The following is a 15,231-nucleotide window of genomic DNA, read 5'->3' as shown; positions in this document are numbered from 1 at the left end:
CAATCCAAATCCTACCAAAAGCCTCAAGTGAGGAATATGAGTAACATGAGGACTCTCACAGTTGAGAGTCCCGACCGTTTCGATAAGCCACGCCAAGTCACTGATCTTATCCACTCCAACGGTCATATTATTTAAGGGCATTAATGTCAAATCATGTCGGGATGCTCCCAGGCTATAAATAGCCGCCCCCACAACCACTAGCTGGTTGGCTGCTCCGTTAGAAACTGACACTTGTCATAAGAGCAACCCAATTCCTCAGAGCTTTCGAGAGTAAATCATCAGTGAGGAAATACACCACCTACCGAAACCACAAACCAAACCTAGTGATTGAGCATCACTGAAGAAGTTGTTCCTGTGTGGGACTGAAGCCTTTTACCTTTGAGGACTGTGCATCCTCCAGACGGTTAGGCGTCATGGTCTAGAGCAATCCAGCAGTCAATTGTGGATCGCCGGGTGACCGAGTTTGTGAGGGTTTGGAAGTCTGCCCTGAAGACTTACCACGAGTGTTGGGCGAGGACTGTGTGTCCTTAGCTCAAGGAGAATACGGTAGGGACTGTGTGTCCTGGGACTGGGTGTCCTTTGGTTTAAATACCAAGCCGCTCCAAACCAGATGTACAACTGTCACAGCAGTTGGAACTGGGTCATCAACAACAGTCTTCATCAAGAATCGGGTTCTAATTCCTCAACTCTTTACATTCTCTGTATTATGTGTTGATGACTTTCACTGTGACTGTTTGAAGAATTTGCTGAAGACTCTCTCTGAATTTCCTCAACCCCAAATTCTTCACTTGAGTAAATCATCATCTGTATTCTGCGTGCCTGCTTGTTGTGCAATCTGTTTTCATAATCTTCACTCTGTAATACTGCTGTTGTGAACAATTGCACAACTGATCCTTAACTGTTTCCGCTGTAAGTTAGTCATCAGTGAGGAATTTCCTCAAAAGGAATTTCCTCAGTGATGAAATTCTAAAAATCTCCTATTCACCCCCCCCCTCTAGTCGATATAACGCACTTTCAATTGGTATCAGAGCAAGGTACTCCCTTGTTCTGTGTGATTTTGGTTTAACCACCTGGAGTTTTAGTTATGTCGACTGCAGGCATGTTCAAGGTGACTGCACCATGTCCCACCTACGAAGGGAAGAACTTTCCTTTCTGGAAGAACAAAATGCAACTGCATCTGCAAGCAATTGACAATGATCTCTGGTATATTGTGGAAAATGGCGTTCCCCTCGTTTCTGCCAGTGTCACTGCAGCTGATGTGAAGAGATTTAAGCAACTCGATTCTCAAGCGAAGAACATCATCTGTGGCTATTTGAGCCCAGGTCAGTATGGAAGAGTAAGTGCTTTGGGATCTGCAACACTGATCTGGGAGAGATTGTGCAAGGTAAATGAAGGAGTATCCACCCAGCGTGACTCTCGTGTTGATATTCTTCGCAATCTCTTCAATCGCTTCAAGAGACATGACAATGAATGCTGCCAAGACACCTTTGATCGCCTCACTGATATATCCAATGAATTGCAAGCACTGGGAGCTCGAGACATCACTGATCACGAAGTTGTGAAGAAACTGCTGAGATCCTTGGATTCCTCATTTGACACTCTAGTTCCAATGATTCAAGAAAGACCAGACTACAAGATGCTAGATCCAGCTGATATTCTTGAAAGGCTAAATACTCATGAATTCCAGCAAGAAGAAAAGAGAGATCTATATGGACCAAGCTATTCCAGACCACGAGCACTGAAGGCTAGAGAAATTTCCTCATCTGAAGAAGAAACGGATGACAACAGTTGTGACCCTGAAGAATTTGGACAGGAGCTTGCAATGCTTGTGAGGAAATTCCAGAGATTTACACGACGAGGACAGTTCGATAAATCATCAAGAAGAGACATGAGGAAATCAGAATCTGCATCTGAGGACTACAAGAAACGAACCTGTCACAAGTGCAAGAAATCAGGCCATTACATTGTTGATTGTCCTCGCTGGGGAAAGGAATCAAAGAAAAAGAAATACAAGGATGACAGTTCTGATGACTCAAAGAAAAAGAAGAAATCTTCAAAATCCTCATCTTCAAAGTCCTCTTCACACAAGAAGACTAGCTTCAGAAAGGCTCGGGCACTTATTGGCAAGGAAATGGATTCCGAGGCAGAATCAGAAGAATGTGATGATGAAGAAGGCTCTGGAGAAGATTCAGAATCCGGACAGGCTAGTCTTGCACTAGCAACCAATTTCCTTAGCAAGTCAATCTTCAATCTTGAAGAAAATGAGTGCACCATCCATATTGATGACTATGCTGATGACTTCGCTCCAACCTATTGCTTCATGGCAAAAGGTTTAAAGGTATCACATAATGCCTCCTCCTCTGATTCAAGTGACTGTGAACATGATGATTACAAAAAACCCAGTTACAGTAAACTTGCCATCATTGCCACTAAACAACAAACTGCTCTGGAAAAGCTTCAAAAACTGCTAGACAAAAGTGATGATCTGTTGAATGAAGAAATGAATCTTAATCAAATCCTCGCTGATGACATGAAAAATCTTCAGTCTAGATTTGATATTCTTCAGGATCGTTATGATACACTCCTCACTGATCATGAGAAGCTTTCCTACGAATTTCTTCAAAGGAAGCTTGATCTTGAGAAGCTGAGGATGTCTTATGATGATCTTCGTATGGAAAATGATTCATTACTAGCTCAACAGATCAGCGCTAGTCAAGTTGAATTTATTCCTCCATGTCTTAAATGCATTGATCGTGAAACTGCTAATTCTTCACCAGAATCTTCAAATGCTACCACTGCTACAGATTCTTCAACTGCACCTGTTGTGTCAATTTCCTCACTTGAGGAAAACACAAATGTCACTGATGAAAATGCAGGGTTGAAGGAATTGTACGTGATAGGCATGTACAAAAGCCTCAAAGGACATCAAATCCTTTGTGATGTGCTCAAAAAGCAGATTTTGAACAGGAACCCGAGGAAAGAAGGAATTGCCTTTGAGAGGAAATTGAATGCTGATGGATCTTATTGGAAACCTGAGCAGTATCCCAAAACCTCATGGGTTGCTGCTATTGGGCCTCCTTTTGATCCATCTAATCTAACTGTCTTCTCATGTGAATTATCCTATTCCTCGGATGAGTCATTTGATTCCAACTATAAACTGTTCAAAAATCAATCTGGTGAAGTATTTGCTCGATATGTTGGAACTAACTGCAGGAATGGCCCTCCTCTGAGGAAAATCTGGGTTCCCAAAAGCTGTCTTGAAAATCTTCAAGTGAATGTCCTCATGACATCACCTCTGAAGAATCTGAACCCCAGATCAAAATCCTCAGGAGGACCAAAGTCTTCAAGAGGATCAAAATCCTCAACTGGTCAAAACTATGCTCGTACCCATGCTTCTGCGTCTAACATGCAGGGAAACTACAAGGAATATGATTATGAGCGCTACTCCTCAAATCATTATGTCCATAAATTCTCAAACCAGTTCTCTGCATACTCATATGAGTACTTTAACCCCCCTACGGTTAAGAGAAGTGCATTAGCTTCAATGCAACCTTTCTCATATGGTGCTCGCAGGATGTTGAACGCTTTGCCACCCCTTCAGATGTGGGTGGTGAAGAAATCAAACTAATCACTTCTGCAGGCCAGGTCTCCAGATGAAAATCATCATCTGAAGAATTTGCTGGAGACCTGAGGAAATGCTTGATAGGACGCAAGCTAATGATTGATGAAATAGAAATATTTCACACGTCCTTACATTTCTGTTATGATGAAATTACTAAACTTGAAGCATATGAGATGGTAAGCTGTACTAATTCATCTGCAGGATGACAAACCCAAAAATACTGAGTGGGTTCTCGATAGTGGCTGCACACATCACATGACTGGTGATAAAAGCCTACTGATGAATATGCCACTAACTCCTTCACCTCTGAAGCAAATCACATATGCTGATAAAGGTAAAAGCAAGGTATTGGGACTTGGCAAAGTAGCTATTTCCAAGGATAGGCATATGGACAAAGTGATGCTTGTTGAATCCCTTGGTTTTAACCTCATGTCAGTCTCGATGCTTTGTGATCTTGATATGATTGTTATCTTTGGTAGATATAGATGTGTAGTCATCATGGAATTTGACAGATCCAAAGTCTTCGAAGGTGTAAGAAGAGGGGATTTGTACATTGTTGACTTCTCTACAGGTCCTCAACCAGCCACTTTCTTACTAGCAAAAACCTCAGAAGGATGGCCGTGGCACAGAAGACTAGGTCATGCAGGCATGAGGAATTTGCACACACTTGCAAGGAAGAAGCATGTCATTGGCATCGAATCTGTCAAATTCCTCAAGGATCATCTATGCGGTGCTTGTGAATCTGGGAAAATGACCAGATCCAAGCATCCCTCCAAAACCATCATGACCACTACCCGTCCATTTGAATTGCTTCATATGGATTTGTTTGGACCTACTCACTATGCAACACTAACCAATGCAGCATCCCTATATGGCTTTGTCATAGTTGATGATTATTCCAGATACACTTGGGTGCATATCATAGTGTATAAAACTGAAGTGCAGGAAATCTTCAAACGATTTTGTTCAAGGGCCTCAACGAACTTTGGCATCAAGATCAAACATATTAGGAGTGATAATGGAACCGAGTTCAAAAACACTGGTCTTGATGATTATCTTGATGAACTTGGTATTACTCACGAATTGTCTGCTCCTTATACTCCTCAGCAGAATGGTGTTGTCGAAAGAAAGAACAGGACTCTGGTTGAAATGGCAAGAACTATGCTTGAAGAATATCAGACTCCTCGTCGCTTCTGGCCTGAAGCAATCAACACTGCATGCCATATCATCAACAGGGTATATCTTCACAAATTCCTCAAGAAAACCTCATATGAACTCCTCACTGAGAAGAAACCCAATGTAAGTTATTTCAAAGTCTTCGGTGCAAAATGCTGGATTAGAGATCCTCACCATAGCTCAAAATTTGCACCTAAGGCACATGAAGGTTTTATTCTCGGTTATGGAAAGGACTCGCACACCTACAAAGTCTTCAACAACTATCACAACAAAGTTGTTGAGACTGTAGATGTGCGGTTCGATGAAACTAATGGCTCGCAAAGAGAGCAATTGCCTTCTGATCCAGATAAACTGTCCCCTGAGGAAGCGATAAAGCTTAAGCCTATTGAAGACATTGTTCCCACTGAGGAAATTGAAGAAGAAATAATCCCTATCGCTGACAGAAACCAAGAAGATGCTCCTGAGGAAATTGCAACAACACCACTTCCTCAGCCCAGACAAAATCCTCAACCAGCTCATCCGAGGATTGCAAATGAAGTAGAACTTGACAAAATCCTCAACGACATCAACGCGCCAGGTCCTCTCACTCGCTCAAAAGCTTCACACTTAGTTAACTTTTGTGGGCATTTCTCTTTTGTATCTATCACAGAACCCTCAAAAGTAGTTGAGGCTTTTCTGGAACCGGAGTGGATCCAAGCCATGCAAGACGAACTTCTTCAATTCAAGCTGAATGATGTATGGGAGCTTGTCAAACGACCCGATCCTCGCAAGCATAACATCATCGGCACCAAGTGGATTTTCCGAAACAAGCAAGATGAGGACGGTCAAGTGGTGAGGAACAAGGCACGACTTGTAGCCCAAGGCTACACCCAGGTTGAAGGAATAGATTTCGATGAAACTTTTGCACCTGTTGCTAGACTTGAAGCTATTCGAATTCTACTTGCTTATGCTAATCATCATAACATCATCTTATATCAAATGGATGTGAAAAGTGCATTCCTCAATGGTAAGCTTGAGGAAGAAGTATATGTTGCTCAGCCCCCAGGTTTTGAGGATCCAAAAAATCCAGACAAAGTCTTCAGACTCAAAAAGGCTCTGTATGGCCTCAAGCAAGCCCCTCGGGCATGGTATGATACATTGAAGGAATTCCTCATGAAGAAAGGCTTCAAACCTGGTTCACTCGATCCAACTCTTTTCACAAAATCTTATGATAATGAACTGTTTGTATGTCAAATTTATGTTGATGATATCATATTTGGCTGTACTGACAAAAGATACAGTGATGAATTTGCCTATATGATGAGTGAAGAATATTAGATGTCTATGATGGGGGAGCTGAAATTCTTCTTAGGTCTTCAAATTCGTCAACAAAACAATGGAATCTTCATATCACAGGAGAAATACCTCAAGGATGTTCTGAGGAAATTCGACATGCATGAATGCAAAGGTGCCAAGACTCCAATGCCTACCAACGGTCACCTCTGCACTGATGAAAATGGTAAAGATTTCGATCAGCAGGTATACCGTTCTATGATTGGTTCTTTATTGTATCTACGTGCATCTAGGCCAGACATAATGCTTAGTGTTTGCATGTGTGCACGTTTTCAAGCAAAACCAAAGGAATCACACCATAAGGCTGTGAAACATATTCTTCGATACTTAGCTCACACACCAACACTAGGATTATGGTATCCCAAGGGCTCCAATCTTCATCTGGTAGGGTATTCTGATTCAGACTATGCTGGTGACCGTGTGGATCGCAAGTCAACATCTGGCACATGCCATTTCCTCGGAAGATCACTGGTTTGCTGGTCCTCAAAGAAGCAGAACTGCGTATCACTCTCGACTGCCGAAGCTGAGTACATTGTTGCTGGTTCTTGCTGTGCTCAATTACTATGGATGAAGCAAACCCTCAAGGACTACGGCATCAACATGAAGAATGTGCCTCTCTACTGTGACAATGAGAGTGCTATCAAGATTGCCTACAACCCCAGTACAGCACTCGAAGACCAAGCACATCCAAATTCGTCATCATTTTCTTCGGGACCATGTCCTCAAGGGCAATATCCTCATCGACCATGTGAAGACTGATGATCAACTGGCTGATATCTTCACTAAGCCCTTGGATGAGAAAAGGTTTTGCAAGTTGCGGTGTGAGCTAAATATCTTAGAGTCTTCAAATGTTTTGTAAAAACATGCACACATCCTAACACTTATGCAAAGTTGATGACTTAGATGTGCAACACATGATGAAACGGTTTTCTTCAACCACTGAAGAAAATCACTCTGAATGTGAAGAAATTAATGAAGAAATTGATTCTCAGGGCCCTACGACAATTGTACGCGGCGTCTGTAATCAACATTCTTATATGGTGGCAACGCCACCGCCCAATGTGAAATTCCTCAAGTTGATTTTTTTCAAATGATCAAATTCCTCACAATGCATTTTTCATCAAAACAGCTGTTCTTAAGTGTGATGATCTATTGCAAAATCTTCAAAAACACTTGATGACTTTCATTTGCCTAGGTAGACTGTGATTTCTAGTCCTCAACAGCATTCACTTATTGCTATTTCTTCAAGTTGATGTTTCTGCTAAGTGAATGTGATCGGACCCTTTTTCCCTCTATGCTATACTTATCCAGTCTATTCAATTCTTCATATGCGTTCTACTTGAAACTTTGTTCAAAATCCTCACTGCATCCTTGTCAGCTGATGATTTTGTAACGAAAATCCTCAAATCTTCGAAAAATTGTTTTCTTCAAAGGAACAGTAACGGAAACCCCACTTCCCACAATTGGATAGCCACGATCTCCACTATCTCCACCGCATCGTACGGGAGCTACACGTGTCCTGCGGAGACGTAGAGGCAAGGGCTATTCGGTCCGAAACTTTCGCGCCAAACAGTAACTTTCGGGCTATAAATATATCCTTAACCCCCTCGGTATCATCTTCTTCGCCTCATCGCTCTCCTGCCACAACACACCGAACCCTAGCGCCACCGCTGGTAGTCTTGTCGCCGGCAAGGAAGAGCTTCACTGCCTCAACCTTCTCGCCGCCAGGATCACGCCGGAGTCGGAACATCTACGTTCGCCGCCGCCGTAGGCGTCCTCTGCTGCCAAGTTAGGGTGCATTGGAAACTTGACCGAAGAACCTCTCCAACACCACCTTTTTGTGTTCTTTGTTCGCACCTTCCAGGGTAATTATATCCCATTTTTACAACAGATTAGATCTAAAATTTTACCTCTCCCTTGTGAAATCTGTTTTTCTTCAAGATACGATGCGCACATGATTCCTCAAACACTATCCATCACCACAATCATTGATGAACTAGCTAAGCATCTAAGATTTTCACGAGATTCCTCAATTGTGCGAATTTTTGGATTTGTACAACTCTGGAACCCAAGAACAGAATGCTTAAGCAAATTCCTCAACCACTGGTTATATTCCTCAATCTGTCAAACTTTTCATTTTTCTTCAAATCTGAGAACGCATATGACCTCTCCAAATTCCTCGCAACTATACTCTGTTCACAGGTACACACATGTCAGCTGATGAATCTCTCGGTTCTCATCACATTAACTCATTTGCAGCGTTTTTGGAAGAAACTCTTCAAGGCTCATCAGAATCCTCAAGAGTTCAAAATCCTCAGATAATTCCTCGTCTGAAGAAAATGGAGGAAGAAAGGAAACAGAGGGGAGGAAAGAAACTGGAGCAGAACACAGTTGTGGACATTCCTGATGACATATACCTGGACTACTGCACGCCTGATGATGAACCTGAGACTATGCCTAAAAGAAAGATTAGGCTGCAGAAAATTGAACGCAGATGGGCAAAGGAGTGGAAGGAGTACAGGTTTGTGACTCCAAAATATGCGAAGAAATTCGCTTTGAAGCCTCCTGGCAGAAGGGCCCCACTTGAGGATCATCAAGTTGCTCATCCCTCAAGTCTCATGACACTTGATGACTACCCAGAGGAAAAAGAAAGGCATCTGGCCAAGCTCAAGAAGCAAGCAGAAACAACAGTGAAGAAATTTCATGAATCTTCAGCTGCTGCCTCCGGTGCTGCTCATTCCTCAGCAGCAGAAACCTCAGGCTCCGAGATTCCTCAACCAAAGTCTGTGCCAGCAAAGGCAAAAGCTTCAAAACCCCAAGAAAAGTTTGCACAGGCTTCAGTCACCAAACCCTCAGCTCCCAAACCCTCGGTTCCAAAACCGTCCACACCAAAACCATCAGCGTCAAAACCCTCAGCACCAATCGCATCTACACCAAAGTCCTCAGCTCCACCTCCAAAGCCAGTACAGAAGAAAGTCGTGAAGACTACGACTGCCAGCTCCAGCTCCTCACTCCCAGCTGCAACTAGCTCGGAGACAAAGTCTTCAACACCCCATGTGAAGACTTTGGCAACTACTGAACCTGCACCTCTGCCCAGCCCAAGCAAAATCATCACAGTCCCGTCTGCATCAGAGGGAAGTGAAGAATATGATGATGAAACTCTGGAAGCCATCATCAGGAACAAGCAAGAAAGGGTAGCACAAGCATCAGGCAGTGCTATTCCTCTGGCGATGGACCCCAAGGTCCTCCTCGATTTCATCAATGTGCGGTATGAAGACCCAAACACACCCATTGATGATTTGAAACTTCCTCCTGGTGTCAGCCACATGGTGGCTACTTTCATAAACGAAGCCAAGTGGAAGGAACAGAAGGCCAAGCAGGCAAAGATTGCAAAGGCCAGAAAGGAGAAATTCCTCAGGCAAAATATTCTCAAACTGACGCCTGAAGCATTGGTGTCCACCCAGGCAAAGCTGCAAGTCTTGACTGACAAGTGTGAGAAACTGTCAGATCGAACAAGCATCAAAAGCAATTTCATCAAGCTAGCCACTAGTGCTGTTGATGACTACAACAGACGTCACCCCCCACCAGCACCAACTCCTCAGCCCCTGGTTGAACAGCCAAAAGATGCATCTCCTGTTGAGGAGGAAATTCCTCAAGCTGAGGAACAATACCAAGAGCGCCGTGCTGATGAGCCGTCCATTGAAGAAATCATCACTGAGACCGCTCCTGATGAAACTGCTACCGATCCAGCTGCTTCACCAAAGCAGGCTGATGACTATGTTCCAGCTGGTTCCTCACTGCCAGCTGAAGAATCTGTTAAGAAAACACCTTCCCCAAAAACTTCAAAGGTGAAGAAGTTAATCCCGTCTGCATCAGACGCGAAAAAGACAAGGGCTGCTGAGAAGGAAGCGAAGAAGAGAAAAGCTTCCTCAGCAGAAGAAAAGATTGAGGCAAAACGCCTCAAGGAAATTGAAGAATCTGCCCCACTGGACCCGGTGCCTCTTAATGTTGCACCCTCATTTGAAATGGTCGTCGTTGGTGACCACACTACGAGGGCAGATGAGGAAATGAAGGATGCTGCCTCTGAGGAGCATACTGATGAGGAAATACAAATAGATGACAATCCTCAACCTCATATTCCTCAGAAAGAGACTACTGAAGCCTCCGCTGCAGCAGCTGATGAATCTGCTTCTGCCACAAAGTCAGCTGATGATAATCAAGCTGAAGAAAATGTCCAGTCTGAGCAGGCTCCTCCCACTGAACAAGCTGATCAAACTCCTCAAGCTGAGAAGGATGAAGAAATTCCTCAGCCTGATGCTCAGCTAGAACAAGAAATTCCTCATCCTGAGGAAACTGCTGAAGAAAATGTTCCCGCCCCTGACAATGAGTTCATTGTCCTCAACCCAGAATCTGCCATGGTTGTTTCCCCTCCCATTCCTCAGCACAATCTCAATCCAGTTCAGCGCCTGCCATTCTCGAAGAGGCCAAAGTTTCAGAAAGAAAATTTCTTTGAGGAACGCATGTATTTCATCGGAGAGAATCCTTATGACAAGCCTCAAATGCGGCATCTGAAGTTTTGGACAAGAACGCAGATGAACTACTATGCTTCTGTGCTCTGTGGCCGCAACAAGATATTCCAGCACAGGCACATTCCTCATGCTGACCTTGAAGAAATACCCTGCATGGAACCAGTCCTCAGTGTACTACATGATGCAGGTTTGCTCCCTATGTGCTCCGACATATCAGATTGGAATAGTGAGCTAATTCTTCAGTTCTATTCAACTCTGCACATCTCGGGCAATGCTGATGACATCGACACTTGGGTGTTCGACTGGATGACCCAAAATACTCACTACAAGGCTCCAGCGTCTGAACTCCTCAGAGAACTGCCCGTACCAATTCCTTCAGAAGGGGCAGTGAAGCTTTATGGTGAGCGTGAGCTGCCAAATGGAATGATGGAAGTCCTCATGAAGCCTTTGGCTGCAGGAAAACCCTCAAGAACCACATTCCTCGTCCATGAGCTAAAGTACACACCACGGTCTGTCTACCGCATTCTCTGCAGTGTGCTAGCGCCAATCAAAGGCCATGATGATGACGAAGATGTCGTCGGCCTCATGAAGAACATCCTCTTCAACATCATTCACGATATCCCCATGAATATCCATGATTTCTTCTTGAGGACTTTGGCTGACAATGCAATGTGCCCCTATGATCACAAAATCTATGCACCATGGATCATGAGATTCCTCAGGACAAGGACAGGCATCAACTTTCACGCAGATTTCCAGAACCATGTTGGTTATATGCCTCCTATCCGGGTCAACCAGAAGACTTTCGAGCCCATTGAGGGAAAAGGAAAGTCTGTGATTGATGAAGGAAGCAGGCCCCTTGATGGCCAGTTCAAAGAACCAGATGGATATTCCTCATGGGACGACACTGAGACTCGTCCGCCAAGCCCAGTTCCTCCTCGCGTGCTAACCACCAGAGAACTTCTTCTCAGTCTTCATCAGAAGGTGGATCACAACCACAAATGGGTCAAACGCCAGTTTGGTGCCATTGTGAAAACCCTCACTAAGACACAGAACAGTGTGAAGCTTAATCATCACTATCTGCATGAGGTTTTTGATCGCACCTGGGCTACCCTTGCACATCTGAAGACCCAGACTGAGCTTGAAGAATTGAACTTTGAGCAGGACTTTGACTGGTCGTGGCCTCCCAAGAAGAAGTTCAGGCCCATTCCAGTGCCAGATCTTGAAGACAGCTCCTTCTCGTCCTTCCGCACCGCCGAATCTGATGAGGAACAACTTGACACCGCGACAGGCCCAAGGAAGAAGACTACACCCAAGAAGCGCCAAGGATCCTCATCAACTGCCAAGCAATGAAGTCTTCACGGGCGTTAGTCCTCAGTTTGTCCCTTTTTGTCCCTTGATGACAAAGGGGGAGAAACTTGAGAGTTAGTCTTCAAACGGGATTTACTTTTGGGGCTTATGAACTATATTTAAGTTACAAACTCTTGGCTCTTCTGAAGTTTTTATGTAATGAGTTGTAACTTAAGCCCGATGGTACTCTGACGCTTTTGAACGTTTTTCTTCGCATGCTTATTCCTCAAGTTTTAATGCACGCATGCTGAAATTCGTCAGATACCATTTGCCATCATGCATCCTCATTCTCTTCATATGATATGTTATATGTATGCATGATTTACAAGATTCAGGGGGAGATCTCCATGATATAAATCATCAATGTGCATATGCTATAAAAGCAAAATCCTCAAGGTATGCACATCTTCAGGGGGAGTCTCTGTGAATCTTGTTTTCAAATTCCTCAAATGAGCATTTACACTTCATATTTTTGATCCCTGTTGAATACTTAACCTAATTGTCATCAACCACCAAAAAGGGGGAGATTGTAAGTGCATCTAGTGCCCCTTAGTGATTTTGGTGGTTTGAAGACTTATAGGTTAAGTATCTAATGTGTTTTTAAGTGTACACAGGATCTATAAGTCATCGAGAAGTTTGAGATATTTGAAGAATATCGACCCCTAAAAATATATGTCTTCAGTTGAAGAAATTGGTCTGAAGCTGAAGAAATGAATCGCGAAGAATTTGCGATGAAATGGATATTCCTCATGAAGATATTGATATTGAGAAGATCGGTGGTTCCTGAAGAAAATCATTCTGAAGAAATTGAAGCGTGAAGATTTTCGTTTCTGTTTTACTTTCTTCGCATTTGATGAATAGGAACACCGTACTGTTAAAGGGGGTCAAAGTAACACTATGGAATGGATTTCCTCATGATGCTCAACCCAATCCAAATCCTACCAAAAGCCTCAGGTGAGGAATATGAGTAACATGAGGACTCTCATGGTTGAGAGTCCCGACCGTTTCGATAAGCCACGCCAAGTCATTGATCTTATCCACTCCAACGGTCATATTATTTAAGGGCATTAATGTCAAATCATGTCGGGATGCTCCCAGGCTATAAATAGCCGCCCCCACAACCACTAGCTGGTTGGCTGCTCCGTTAGAAACTGACACTTGTCATAAGAGCAACCCAATCCCTCAGAGCTTTCGAGAGTAAATCATTAGTGAGGAAATACACCACCCACCGAAACCACAAACCAAACCTAGTGATTGAGCATCACTGAAGAAGTTGTTCCTGTGTGGGACTGAAGCCTTTTACCTTTGAGGACTGTGCATCCTCCAGACGGTTAGGCGTCATGGTCTAGAGCAATCCAGCAGTCAATTGTGGATCGCCGGGTGACCGAGTTTGTGAGGGTTTGGAAGTCTGCCCTGAAGACTTACCACGAGTGTTGGGCGAGGACTGTGTGTCCTTAGCTCAAGGAGAATACGGTAGGGACTGTGTGTCCTGGGACTGGGTACTGCTGCTACAGCCGCGTCCAACGCCAACGCTGCTGCTACGGCCAACTGGCCTATTGGAGGGTATAACTCGTTTATCCTACTCATGTTCGTTTTGATCCTAGCAGTACTACTTGCATGCATAGATGTATCAACTATATGCGTAGTATGTGCTAGGTTGGTTCATGATCAGTATATCATTAGTCTAGTCAATGCCATGCTAGTTATTATCTCGTGGATTAATATGCTCGGAAAATTGCCTATTTACTCAACAATCCAAAAACCTAATATGTGTAGGAATTTTTCGAGTAATGGTTTTGTTGCTGCACTGAAACCGGACAAGTTTACCGGTACTTATTTCAAGCGTTGGCAAACGAGAACCACCTTATGGCTCACGGCTATGAACGTGTTCCGGGTAGCCGGTGTCACTCCAACGGGAACGATCTCTCCTGAACAGGAGAAGATGTTCGCGGAGGCCACCGTCCTATTCCTTGGAGCAGTCATAAGCGTGATCGGAGATAAGCTGGTTGATGCATACTTACATATGCATGTTGCCAAAGACCTGTGGGAGGCGCTCGAATCTAAATTCGGGGCCACCGATGCTGGGAGTGAGATGTATGTTATGGAGCAATTCCACGATTACAAGATGGTTGACAACCGTTCTGTATTGGAACAGGCTCATGAGATAATATGCATAGCTAAAGAACTTGAGGTTCTTAAGTGCAATTTGCCGGGCAAGTTTGTCGCGGGCTGTATAATTGCTAAGCTCCCTAATTTCTGGAGGAACTTTGCTACTACTCTGAAACATCAGAGGCGTGAGTTCTCAGTAGAGGACATCATCGGCCATCTGAGTGTTGAGCAGAACTCAAGAGTAAAGGACTCTAATGGAAAAGCGGTGGAAAGCTCTTCTGTTGCCAATATGGTACATCAGAGGAACTTCAATTCCCACAAGCCCAAGGGAAAGAATTCTGTCCAACAGAATACCGACTTCAAGAAGAAGGGTAAGAAGACCTTCAAGAAGAATAAGAAGGGAGATGGCTACTATACTTGTGGTTCAGAGGAACATTGGGCGAACAAATGCCCAAACAAGTACAAGAAGCCAGCGCAGGACTCCAAGTCTGCCAATATGATTGTGGGCAACAATGAGAGTGGTGCATCTGGGTACGGTAATTTACTTACTGTATTTTCAGGTTGTCAGTCCACCGATTGGTGGGTGGACACGGGTGCAAATATTCATGTGTGTGCTGACATATCATTGTTCTCTTCTTATCAGGCCACCGGTCGCGGGTCCGTATTGATGGGGAATGGCGCGAGTGCTTCTGTTCTTGGTGTTGGCACAGTCGGTCTGAAGTTTACTTCGGGAAGGATCGTGCAGCTGAAGAACGTGCAGCATGTCCCCGCCATCAAGAAGAACCTCGTTAGTGGTTCCCTTCTGTGTAGATAAGGGTTTAAGTTGGTATTCGAGTCCAATAAAGTAGTTGTTACGAAATATGGAATTTTCATTGGAAAAGGTTACGAATGTGGAGGTTTGTTCCGCCTTTCCCTTGCAGATTTTTGTAATAAAGTCGTGAACAATATTCATTCGAGTGTTAATGAATCTGAAGTTTGGCATTCACGTCTTTGTCACATAAGTTTTGGTGTTATGTCGCGGCTAGCAAAACTGAATTTAATCCCGACGTTCACTTTAGCCAAAGGTTCTAAGTGCCACTCGTGTGTGCAAGCAAAGCAACCTCGCAAGCCTCA

This window comes from Hordeum vulgare, chromosome 6H (assembly GCF_904849725.1).
Source record: "Hordeum vulgare subsp. vulgare chromosome 6H, MorexV3_pseudomolecules_assembly, whole genome shotgun sequence".
Taxonomy (NCBI): domain Eukaryota; kingdom Viridiplantae; phylum Streptophyta; class Magnoliopsida; order Poales; family Poaceae; genus Hordeum; species Hordeum vulgare.
Note: the sequence above shows the minus strand (reverse complement) of the source record.